We start from the raw sequence: 13,794 nt of genomic DNA on the forward strand, positions 1-13,794 counted from the left end.
CTCATCTCCTTAACCAAACCTATCTCTCTCATTCTTAGTAATTCATCCTCTCTAGGTTCTCTTTGCTGCAGGTACATCTCTCCCCGCAGTATCCTTATTGCCTACGGGCAAGAATAGGGCTTGGGAGGGAAACTTCTCATCTCTTCACTTCTCTCATATCTACATTTCTCACATACTATCCTAGATGAATAACCCACATGATGATCATTTCTATCGTTTTCACTCTGTATGATCTATTAGAATTAACGTATGGATTAGCCGAAAAATACACTTTCAATAACGTATAGTGTTTCTCTTTGGCCCAGAAAGGCTTAATGAAATACTTCTATCACCGAATCCCATCATACTACCTCTCATAGACTATAACTTTTCTTTTGACGTAAGAGTAATTATCTTGCTATGAACCAAGAGGATTTGTACACACAATTAATCCCAATCACTAGACAAAATATATATATTATGGTAAGCACAAAACTACAATTCCAAAGAACAATTCGTAGCCTATTTGGTCAGCCAAGATTGAATGCCATTAACTCATTTATTAACCCTTTCATATTACCCATGATACGATATGACCATAGCCTTGATGTTTTCATTTTCGTATTGTTTTGACATTCTCTTTTGTGTTCTTTCTTTGTGTGTGTTAGTGCAAGAGAGAAAGAGTGAATCTTCTTTGATTGCACTTCTTTCCAAACCCTAGTCTTCATGGCATCTATGGTTTAACTCCTTCATATAGTTTTTGTTGAGTTCTCTCACAAACTCTCATAGCCATAAGCCCGGTGCTTTCCTGGCAAGACCGCAAATTTCTCGACAACGCATAGGAGAAAGAAGGGGCGAGTAGAAGAGAAGGAGTCTCTTGGAATTTTGAGCCTGTCCAGACTTCTATTTTATTTCTTGATTATTACCACAAGTACCCATTTACAAGACACCATTCACACCAAGAGAGACATCTCAGATTTGATTCTTAAAAATAAAAAAAAAAATCTTACGCCAGAGTCTGTTCACACAGCAAGTCAATAGTTTTGGGTGGCAGATTACATAACAGATTTTCAGTTAAGAGTTTCAAGGATTCGACCTACTTAGGCTGATGGATTAGAGCTTCAGATGTCAAGGATGTCATGAAGAATCCGACAAGGAGTTATTGTAGTAAGTGGGTTAGCAGAGGAAGATCTGATCTTAAACAGAGTGCTGAATATGGAGTGGATGATATCAATGTTGACATAAAGAGGTTTCAAAATGAATGAGACAAAGGAGTTGCAGGAAACATGATTAAAGACATGGATTCAGATTGTTGCAGAAGTGTTGAAATTGCAGATGCATTTGCAGTAGCAGCTCTGATGTTGAAATTCCAAAATTCACTACAGTCCGGAATTCAGTTTTTGCTGAACCTGAATAGGTGGTAGAGTCAGTTGTTGATGTAGTACAAAGTGTGAGCAGAATACGAACTGCATTGAAGCATTGACATCCAGTTTTTCTGGAAGCTGATTCAAGAGAAGACTTTGTTGCAAGGACGAAGTGATCCGACAGAGACATACCAGACAAAAGACCGGATGTACTACCTAGAGACACAAAGCCTGCAAGAAGCGGAATCTTGGACAATTTATGGAGGAATCTTTTGGTGAACCAATTCCAACTGATATCATTATGTTTTTCCCATCTATTTTATTCTCATATCTTTGTAATCTTATGACTCCAATCTTTGTAATATTGTGCCATGTTTTAAGGCATTTGACTCTGATCAAGGGATATGTGGGATCGAGTCGGATTTCTGAGAAATCCACCACCGAGCTGTGCCATGTGTTGACAGACACTATAGGTTGGTCAATCAGATAGTCAAATTTGTTGGTCAATCAGATTGGTTGGTCACTCAGATTTGTTAGTCATTATTTTGGTCAGTCAGATGTTGGTCAGTCGGATTTTGGTTAATTAGATTCTGTTAGGCTTAGTCAGATTTTGTTAGGAAGCTATAAATTGTAATGTTGTTGGGCAGTTTTAGGACGAGCAATACACAAGTCAGTTGTACGAGTCTCTCTCTCTTTTTCTTGCTTTCTCTCAATCTTTCAAGCATGCAGGTTTGAGAGTCGTCTCTCTGTTTTTCCCTGTTGAGGGTCTATGCCCCGAACAATACACCTGAAAGACCATATTTACAAGATGTGAACCAGACACCAGTGGAAGAGTTTAATTCAACTTCATTGGCAGGGTCCGAACTCCCAGCTTGGTTAGGGCAACAAAAAGAGCTATGGATGTGCGGAGCTTCACATTGTGGGAGCTAAAAAAGAGATGAATGCGTCTTAGAAAGAGCGATTGAGAACAAGGATTATATTACAAAACCTTTTCTTGAAGATGCCTTAGAACCTCTGGAATGGGAACACATACTAGCAAACATTGGATGTTTGTACCATTACAGATAGTCCAACGACGAAATTTTGCGATAAGGATGGCTATGATGTACTACCCTATTACATGGTAAGCCTTATATCAGGAGATGAGATTGTAGAACCATTAGAACAAGAAGAGTTTTAAAACTCCTCTGAGCATCTGGAGGTAAATAACGATGCAGATAACGAGTGTTCAGACGGCTCAAGCGAGCATGGGGAGAAAACAGCAAATATCAAGTTTTATGATTTTGCCAATCAGCACCCTAGACGCCAGGAACGCTATAGGAAAAAACGATCAGAAAACAAAATGAGAGAGAACCTGATGCCCAAGATAAAAGCTAAAACTCACTATCTAATGCTTGTCAAAGTAGAAGATTGTGTAAAAGACCATATCAGGCAGATTCTCAAAAGTTTGAAGGGAAAGAATGCAAGAGGAAATAAAACAAGTACGAAAAGCTAAAACAGAAACAAAATCAAACAAATCTCAAAAATCAAAACAAGAAACAACAAAAGACCGAGAGTGGACCAAATTGGAGCGTAAAAAGAAATACCAAGAACTAAAACGGTCTTTACGAGAGGTATGGACTACTGAGGGAGAAAGTGATGGTAAGGAGGAGTCAGAAAAAGGAAACATGAATGTACCATCACACTATCGGAAATTCACCATCCAGGACAGAAAAATCATAATGACACAACCAGTTAGGGAAAGAATAAACCAGGAATCTTACGATGGGCCGGAAAATGCAAAACAGATAGATCTCGCTGAACCAGGTGAAAAGCCTCAGCCGTTCTATATCGCAACTGATTTAGAGCCTGAAGAAGAAGAACAACTAACACAAGTTCTCAAGAAGTATAAAGATGTGTTTGCATGGTCCTACAAATGCCTCAAAGGAGTTGATCCATCGATATGCCAACATACAATTCCTTTGAAATCAGATGCCAAACCTAACAAACAACGTCCTTATACATATAATGACACATTTGCTAAACGAATAAAAGAGGAGATTGACAAGCTGATGGATGATGAATTCATCTATGAAATCAAGCATACAGTTTGGGTGTCACCCATTGTGGTTGTCCCCAAAAAGAATGGAAAGCTGCGAGTGTGTGTAAACCTCAAAAAGGTGAATGCAGCCACCATAAGGGATAATTATCCCTTGCCGATCACAGAACGTGTACTTGAGAGGGTGGCCGGAAAACAAGCTTATTCCTTTCTAGATGGGGTTTCAGTGTATAACCAACTAGCAATTGCAATAGAGGATCAACACAAAATAGCGTTTGCCATAGAATGGGGAATATATGCGTATCGAGTTATGCATTTCAACTTAACTAATGCCCCAGCTACCTTTCCAAGGTTAATGACTCATGTGTTCAAATACATGGATGATCTTTGTGTACACTCTCTTTTAAGTAAGGAACATATTGACCATTTACAAAAGGAATTTGAGAAATGCAGAACATATTGAACCTGTCTTAACCCAGAAAAGTGCATTTTTATGGTTAGGCAAGGCCGCATCTTAGGACATATTGTCTCAACAATGGCATAACCACTGACCTAGACAAAATGAAAGTCATAGTAGACCTACCCAGGCCTACTAATGCGAAACAAGTGCAATCCTTCATGGGACACTACGGATATTATCGAAGATTCATATATATGTATGCAATCATTGCACAACCTCTGTATCGTTTGTTAGTCAGTTTTGACATGACTGTGGATTGTGAAACTTCATTCCAAAAGCTGAAGAAAAACCTTGTATCAGCACCTGTACTTAAAGCACCAGATTGGGAAAAGATATTCCATGTTCACATTGATGCATCTGCATATGCAATTGGGAGTATTTTGGCTCAACCTGGAGAGGGAGCAATGGATTTTACAGTTTGTTATGCAAGTTGACAGTTAAATAGTGCAGAAAAGAACTACACAACCACTGAAAGACAGGGGTTAGGAATGATTTATGATGTAAAGAAATTTCGGCATTATTTGCTCGCAAACAAATTTGTGTTCTTCACAGATCATCAAGCTCTTTTGTATCTGATAAATAAACCATGCAATACCGGGAGAATTGTACGCTGGTTTATTATATTGCTAGAGTTTTATTTCACAGTGGTGGTCAAAAATGGTAAAACACATCTATGGGCGGATCATCTTTCAAGGCTAAAAAATGGGGAAGCTCAGATGATGACATACCTGACGCTTATCTTTTCAATATTGAAATGATACCCAAATGGTCTCAGGAAATTGTTAGCATTATTTCCTTTGGAGGTAGCTTTGATAACAAGGAAGACAGATCCAAACAACAAACAATTTGACAAACAAAAAACTTCCAGTTGATTGCAGGACGACTATATCATCTAGGAGCGGTCCAAATTCTACGATTATGTATAACTCCAGAGGAATTCGAGTGTTATCTTGGAGAAGCACATGTCGAGGATTGTGCATCTCATTGTTCAACAATGAAAACACACCAAAGACTGAAACAATTAGGGGTTTATTGGCCAACTATGTATGCTGACACACATGCTTATGTTAATAATTATACTATATGTAGTGCCAAATAACCAGTGGATCACGCGACATTGTTTCAGGTAAACATTGCACTTGCATGGAGTCAATATATCATTGATTTCATAACCACAATGACATTTCTTGAAAACATAACAAGAGCACGGAAAAAGAGCTATAGAGCTAGAGACTCGCGACTATAATTTAATTGGGAACCAACTCTATAAGCGAGGAAAGGACAATCAACTTAGAATCTGTGCAAGTGAAACACTACAACAAAATAAGGTGTCATCGACACAGATATCGACGCGACACGTCGCTATACGCCTCGCTCTCTGTGTCGCTGTGAAACCAGTCGCTATTTACGACGCAGGTATAGATGTGTATAGAGACGCAGATTGCCACATATATAGCGACGTAGATTGCCACGCACATAGCGATGACCATAACAAAAAAAAAAATTCTTGGGCAGAGGGTAGGTAGCTTGGCCTGTGCCCAGTTAAAAGATGGACACAGCCACCGCCAGACTTCCTGCCCTCTGCCCAAGAAAGCGAGAAACACCAAAATATCAACCATGCTCCTGCGCGAAGAAATTTCTGCAGAGTTCCCTTTGTTTTTACCAGGGATTTCAAAATGACGTGATTTTAGGTTAATAATTTTAGGTCAATTATTTTGTTAATTGAAATTCATCTTTTTTGACCTCCAAGGAGCCCTGGAGACCGGCTCGTAGCCCGCCGGGCCCGCCGGGCTAGTGAGTCTTCCCGGCGGTCACGCCGGGTAAAGCTATTTGCCCGCCAGGCCTGCTGTAGCTCAGTATGCTATCTCTTCTTTCAAGTATTATTCAAACCAAACATTAGTGTTATAATGAATATCACACACAAGTGTAGTAGTGAAGCCTGAAGGGAATAAACCTCAATCTACTCAAACATGAGCAAGAAAATACAACGGTGGTGAATCAAATATGTGATCAGTCCATCCCAAAAGTAGAGATATCGACCCAAAGATTCACCTTCCTACCTCCTTTCATGAATCAGTCCAGTCCAAAAAAGAACTAATGACCCATGATTGGAGCTCTAATCGAAATAGCAAGCAAATACAACGGTGAATCAAACATGTGATCAGTCCATCCCAAAAGTAGAGATATCGACCCAAAGATTCACCTTTCTACCTCCTTTCATGAATCAGACCATTCCAAAAAAGAAATAATGACCCATGATTGGAGCTCTAATCGGAATAGCAAGCAAATACAGCGGTTAATCAAACATGTGATTAGTCCATCCCAAAAGTAGAGATATCGACCGAAAGATTCACCTTTCTACCTCCTTTCATGAATCAATCCAGTCCAAAAAAGAACTAATGACCCATGATTGGAGCTCTAATCGGAATAGCAAGCAAATACAGCGGGGTGAATCAAACATGTAATCAGTCCATCCCAAAAGTAGAGATATCGACCCAAAGATTCACCTTTCTATCTCTTTTCAAGAATCAGTTCAGTCCAAAAAAGAACTAATGACCCATGATAGAAGTTCTAATCAATATAGCAATCAATTTAGCAAATATAACGGTGAACCAAACATGAGATCAGCCCATCCTAAATGTAGAGATACCGACCCAAAGATTCACCTTTCTACCTCCTTTCAAGAATCAGTTCAGTCCAAAAAAGAACTAATGATCCATGATCAGAGTTACATTAAGTTTTAATTTTTTTTAAAGACTATTCATTTTTTTACCTTTAGTTTTTCTTCTAAATTTTAAAGGATGACCAAATTTAGAGGAAGAGGTGATGTGATGTGATGTGATGTGAAGGGTTATATAGAGCCGCCAAATATGGAGGGGGTACACGACGGGCCCGACGGGATTCTTGCTTGTCCCGCAGGGCCCGCCGGGTTTAATATGAAACCCGGCGGGCCTGCCGGGATTGTTGGTTGTCCCGCCGGTTCTACGTTTTCTACCGGTTTTCGTAGGTCATGACATTAGATATGTTATTAACATGAAAAAAATAGTGATAATAACAACAATAATTAACATTTAACAAAATGCGTCATCGCGTAATTAAAATCCTTGGTTTTTATATACACTTTTAAAAAAAAACCATATCATGTATACGCCTCCTACATGCTATCCATGTAGGATCTCACATGAGATTTAAGGCCAATGAAAGACAACCGTACCAACTGAAAAGCATAACCATAATAAACCATAACCATAACTTAAAACCATAACCAGCTATAACCACTTTGATCAAAACCATAATGCAGATAACCATAACCATAAAAAAAGTTAACAATAACCATAAGCATAACCAGAAAGAGAAACAATAACTGTCTATACAATGACAATGACAATAATCACAACCATAAGGGAAACAATAACTGTCTGAACACTAACTGTTTGTACAAAAAAGAGACACAGAAGTGTGTCTGTGTCTCACAAAGCATATATATGAAATCTAGTCCACTAATGACTAGGCGTTGCAACCTGCACATATGAAAACTCACAAAATTAGTATTGATATTACTTCACATATACTGACTTAATTAAATCAACTTACACATATTAATGTCTCACCTCAAGCGATCAGCGAGACTGTAAGGCCTCCCAGTCTACAGGCTCTCCTGAAGCTTCAAGATCATTCACTACTTCATGAATACCTCTGCGATATCCATCTAGCTTCTCCTCGCGTGTCGGAGCTCGATGCATCGCAAGATTCTGCGTTTATACAAAAATCAAAGTAATAAGAATACATGATTCATCGCGTTTTAAAAAACGCCATAGTTAAGATTGAATTAGAAACTCGCAAACTCATAGCGAAAGGTGTCGAAGCCTCCGCTGCCAAGATGAGATGTCCCCCTAGTCATCATTCGTACCTGCGCGGCCTCACGCTGCTGTATGAACCGCGTGGCCATTGTTCGCTCATCCTCCCTGATCTACAGCCACGTCTCGTGTGGGATTCCCGAAGGCTTCGGCGAGCCGGTCCTGAAAGCCTTCCGAGATGTATCTCGTTGATGTTTCAAGGTGTCCCGTGCAACACCCTTGATCCACCGCACCGGAACAACGGAAGAACCCAGAGCAGGCTGGTACTCTCTCAGGATGGTCTCCACTATGTATGTGACTTTTTCCTTTTCTTGCTGATCCCAAGACGTCTAAATGCTGGTCGAAAACTGTAGCTCCACGAGCTGGAAAATCCACTGTCGCATCTCAGTCCCGACTCTATCCATGTCAACAGAACCATCTCCCTGTACAGTATAGAGCTTGGAGGCACTAGGATAGTGTGCCCCCCAAGGTGTCCGAGGTGTGCCAAGAGGTGTGTCGAGAGGTGTGCCTGGGTAGGACGGGGGTCGTGAGTGAGGAGGGGTCGAAGCATCTGTGGACCCTCCTCCACAACAACCACCACCTCCACCTGATGATCGCCGAGATCGGCGAGTGCGCCTGTGCTGCGGAGATGAGGACGTACCTGCCTCTGCCCCACCCCTAGGTGTCGAAGCGGCCGTGATGGGAGAAGAAGGCGTCGTACCCATAGGCGTCCTGAACCCCGTAGGCGTCCCCTCCCTAGGCGTCGGACCCTCTGGTGTGAAGCCCGGAGGCGTAGTACCCGTGCCTCTGGATACCCAGTACTGAGAAGCCTCTGCCATCTGAGCAGGCGTCATCCGTGTAACGAAGACCATGAATGCATTTGCACTCATGGAAGCGGGATCTGGAATCTCGTATGCCATAATAAAGTCCTGCACAAAGAAAGTAAAATAAAGTGTCAGAACACAGTTGTTTAAATTAACTTTAAGCTTAATTTTAAATCAAAGTCTTCGCACAAACACTTACAGGCCTAGGCCTTGACGAGTGAGGCATCATCGATAAGATCTTGCACCGTATCATCGTCTATCTCTAATTGCAAACATAACTCTGCCCCAACTCGTTCTGGAAGATTGTCTTCATCCATTGCATCTTCATCTACAAGTGTCAATTATGGCTCGTCTGCATCATCCCTCGTATATCTGTCAGCTTCCTCTGCCATACCTTCGTCCATCTCATCTAATGTCACAGTAGTATGGACATTGTCTGTCTGACTTTCCTCCAGGAGATCTTGCCCTTCAAATACTTGTTTATTTCTTGGAGCAACCTGAACCACAAACCACCATTGTCGCTCTTGAGGGTCCGGTACAAAGACCACTTGCTCGCAATGTTCAGGGAGAGCAAATGTAATGCTCATATCTGTCCAAATCTTTGTAGAATCTATTTGCACAAGTTTGTTTCCATCTTTGCGTACCTTTGCATTGCGACTAGAAGTAATCACCTTGAACCACTTCACATCCAACAAAAACATCTCAAACCGCCTGAAGCTTACTTTCAGGATATTTGACACCAGACCACAGTAATCCAGGTTGCTAGTGCTCTCATTCGTGTCTCTACCACTTGCCCTGCTCTTTTGCATGAAACTAACCATTACCCCACTGTCAAACGTGTTTCTTCTGCTGTCAATTTGTTGTGTTCTGAAATGCTTTCCATGCGACCACAGTGCCATGTATGTATGATACTTCCAGTCACATCCAATAGCCAGCTCTTCCTCTTCTAGAGATATGGGTTCTCCGATCTGTCGAGATGCTCTCACTGTCTTGTCCAACCATGCCATTGTAGGGAATTCAGATAGAGGAGCGAGATAGTCTGGAAAGGGTAAGCCTCTAGTCGTTCGACTTCGCTTGAAATCCTGTCGCTCTAGATTGCGTCTCTCTTTGTCTTCTTAAATTAAGCCACATTAAATTAAAAAGTTCTCCGAGCACATCACCATTGCAATCGGAAAATCTCTTTTGTAAATTACGTACCTAAACAAAGCAGTGACGCTTGCATCTGACCACTCGTACACTGACTGAAGATTCAAAAATGCCAGACAAGTACGAAGCATAGATATTTTGGCACCTTCATAGATTGGTTGACGTGCCAACTTCCTCAACATGTCTTCAGGAGATAGGCGTACTTCTTCTGGTGGTGCTTCGTTCGCGTTCTCCTCGCTTGTTTGGAAGAAGGCATCCAGAATATCCTCCATGCCGTCGTCTTCTATCTGTAAGCCCTTTTCTGCTTCCATCCGTGGCTCTATATTGGTCGGACCTTCACGCATAATCTTTTTTCTCTCTCTCTCAGATGTAGGTGCTATTGAGGCGGTCCGGGGCGGGCAACAAGAGAGGCGACCTCTAAACACCCCTCAAGGCTGCCGTGCTGCTCAATTGCGGCTGGGGCAACCACAAGCACATCGCAACAACAAACCCACAGCCAAACACAAACAAGATAGGGGCACCACCTAGTTATGGTATGCGAACTAGGACGCAAGAGAGATTTTGGCACAACCAAGAAGATGCACCACACAACACACACAAGCAACCTCACACCAAGACACACATGAAATGGACCAGAGAGAGCTAGAGCAAAGGGAAGAGAGAGAGGAAAGGATCTTGCGTAATACCTTATTTGTGACTTGCAAATGGAGATGGTTCGTTATGATGCTATCGTAGAACTTGTACAAAAATCACTCAATGCTTAGTGATTGCTAATCATTGCCAAAACACACACACACACTGTCTTAGGGTGTGGGAGACCTCTCACCACAATACCCTCTTACAATGGACACAAAACTGGCAATGAAAAACACACTAAAACACTTTCTAAAATCAAGATCAACCGATAAAACTCAAAATACACAAGTCACCTTGAATTCACCAAACCGTATTGCACAAATGGAAGGACGAAGATTTGAACGTCGAATCACGCCTTTGATGCACCAAACCTCAATTTATTGATGATGAAGGAGCATGTACAATAGTGGTTTTGAGATTTGTGGAACTCACGCTCTCTCACTTGCAGTGTGTAGCTTGAAGGCTTCTCTCACACCAAGAGTGAAGCTCACAAGTGGTTGCTACACCTAAGTCTCTCCTCACGCATAGAGTGTTGGTGTGCTATGTGAGATGTTGGAGGTTGTTTTACAAGAAGGAGAGGGGCCTATTTATAGGTTGGAGACCCCTCATTAAGATTATTAGAAATCCTAATTTACAAGCTAACAAATCAAGATTATGATTTTTTTGAATATCAAAACATTGCGGGCCTTCTTTGTCTGCTTGAGTCATGGGTGTGGGCTCAAAAGAGAGCATTATTGATGGTAGATAAGGTGAAAGTAAGTAAGGAGAGAGAGAGAGAGAGAGAGAGAGAGAGAGTTACTATACACATGTCTTGAGGTGAGGTGTCTTTTATGGTTAGGTCAATGGCTATTTTGTGTTAATATGTTAGTGGTTAGTGTTAGTAATCACTAGAAAGTTAATGTTACATTTACAATGGGTAGAATGAGGTGGATGGTTGAAGTAAGATGGTTGAATGAAGTGAGAAAATCCTTGTGATGGTGAAGCTTGAAGAAGTTTTGGACTTACTTGTGTAGGTTCTCAAAATGACTATCGACCTTCTTCTTCGTCTTCCCTTCTTTACGCCACCGCCGCCAAGGTTGATTATCGCGATGAAAATGGTAATTCCGTTGATGATATCTCTTGATTTGCAGAGGTTAATCATGGTACACATGCTGAATTTATGTATATATATAAGGGGTAAGATGGAATTGTACTTTGGAAGTAATAGAGATGGTGTATGTACATGGAGAGCTCATATGAGAGCTATGGGAGTAAGTGGGGAGGTTAATGGTGAAGAAGGTGAGAGAAACCATTGAAGGTGCAGGTTTGAGTGAGGGATTGAGAGAAATGTGTGTGTGTGTGTGTGTGTGTGTAGAAGTGTGGAAAGAGGTGAGAGAAGACTATGGGCTACTTGTGAAAAAAGTGGGCAGACTGGGGTCCACTCAAAAAATCATAGATCACCGCTGGTAGCTCCAAAAATCATGAAAAAATTTGAGGTGATTATTCAAAGCGTGGGCTACATTTTCTCTTTTGACCACTGCTCCAAATTCGGAGTGGAGATAGGTGCCAAAATTCTCACCAAAAAGCCTGTTTTTATGCTTGCAAAAGTCTTTTAGTGGACCCCTCCTTTGTTGAATTTGTACAATGCATCCAAGAGTGAGCCCCTCCTTTGTCATATCATAATACAAAGCATCCAAGTTTCCCTTGACACATGCATGGAGGAGGATTATTGGTGAATAAAGAAATATATACATGGTGGGACTAGTGTATGGACTATTCATGGACTTTTGCTCAATGAGCACATGGTGTTAGAATAATGAGTAAAAATAATAATAAAAATATGGAGGAGTTATGGATATGGAAAGATATTGGAATCATATGATATGGTCCCTCTTTGAATTATTTTGGGTGAAAGAGGAAAAGGTATGCAAGTAAATAATATAAGTAGAAATCAATTTTTTGTTTTCACGAGGTGAGGGTGAAAATGTGGGAGTGATTTGTATAAAGGAAAAATATAAGGTTAGAGTATGTACATATTGGCAAAAAATATACTTATGGTGTAAGAGGATGAAAGAAGGTGTACATATGTTTAATAAAACACACACCTAAGTAGAACTATTTAAATAAAATACCAAAATAATTATAAAAAATCCCTATATTTAGGCCATATTTACAATGAAATATTTACACACAAAGAGGCCATAATATACTTTTATTTTTTATTTTTTATTTTTTTTTATTTTTTTTGGCTCACCTAGCCCAGTGACTAGCTAGCTGAGGGTTTTTAAGAAGATATGGGAAAAGTCCCGTGACTCACGCACGCCTATATACAGTGAAATGGTAGGGATAGCCACAGTGTTTGGGTGATTTTGGTAGGGTGAGGTAACTCACTGTGGCAATTACAAAGAGCCGAAAAACGGCTATCATTAGCCCTCCCCCTGGATGATGGTATATTCATGTACCATCATAGAGCATCTTTTCCAAAGAGAGTGCTTTAGAGTCCTTGACGAGATCTTCATTGTTTGGCCCCTCAGAATTTTGGCTGGAGTTACACTCATGCTTCATGTAACAATACTTACATGAGACAGCGGCCTTTGGACAGATCTTTGGTAGATCCTTTGGTAGAAGGCGACTCAAATAGGGCTTCAAGCGATACCCGTTTACCTTCCTGGAGTGCTCTTTACCATTCAAGTCCATAAGCTGATAGTAACTAGAATTGAAAGCCTTCTTGACTATGTATGGCCCTTGCCATCTAGTTTCAAACTTGGCATCAAAACGATTGTCAAGTCGATTGTCATACCTTAGCACAAGCTCTCCTTCCTTGATGCCTTTGTCCTTCAGTTTCTTGTCGTGCGTTTCTTTCGCTTGTGTGGCTTTCCTCTTGTAGCACTCGTATGCTGCTTCTCTTTTCCACTCAAGCTCCACTAACGTAAGAAGTCGATCCATCCATACCTCTTGATCATCTTGTGCTCCTTTGCCATGAAGTCGCATTGTTGGAATGTTGAGCTCGATAGGCTGCAAAGCCTCTTGACCATAGACCAAGTGAAATGGTGTGAACTCCGTGGCTTCCCTATATGTGGTTCGATATGCCCACAAGGCACCATCCAAGAAGTCATCCCATAATTTTGTCTTGTTTTGCACCATCTTTCTAATGATTCCTGCAATGACACCATTAGCCTTCTCCACCAAACCATTTGTTTGTGGGTAGTATGGTGTGCTATGACGATGTAGAATGTGAAGCTCTTCACAAACTTCTGTGAGCAAGCCCTTCCTAAACCCTGGACCATTATCAGAAACAATCTCCAAAGGTGTGCCAAATCTGCAACAAATGTGAGTGTACACAAACTTGCTAACTGTCCTCTCATTCACTCTTGCCACACTTTGAGCTTCCACCCACCTAGTCATATAGTCTACAGCCACTAGAATGTAGAGTTTACCATTTTTTGTCCTAGGCAGAGGACCCATAGCATCAATGCCCCACTTTTCAAAGGGTCCATTTGCAAGCACTATTTGCCTCGGGCCATGCACCAAC

General features: G+C 41.1%; 1 pseudogene; it reads right to left on the reverse strand.

Moving 5' to 3' along the window:
* Window positions 1-8,704: 8,704 nt before the first annotated feature.
* LOC147459171 (uncharacterized) lies at window positions 8,705-9,400 on the reverse strand (annotated as a pseudogene).
* Window positions 9,401-13,794: the final 4,394 nt, after the last annotated feature.

Source organism: Adiantum capillus-veneris, chromosome 4 (assembly GCF_014529385.1).
Source record: "Adiantum capillus-veneris isolate H3 chromosome 4, ASM1452938v2, whole genome shotgun sequence".
Lineage (NCBI taxonomy): Eukaryota > Viridiplantae > Streptophyta > Polypodiopsida > Polypodiales > Pteridaceae > Adiantum > Adiantum capillus-veneris.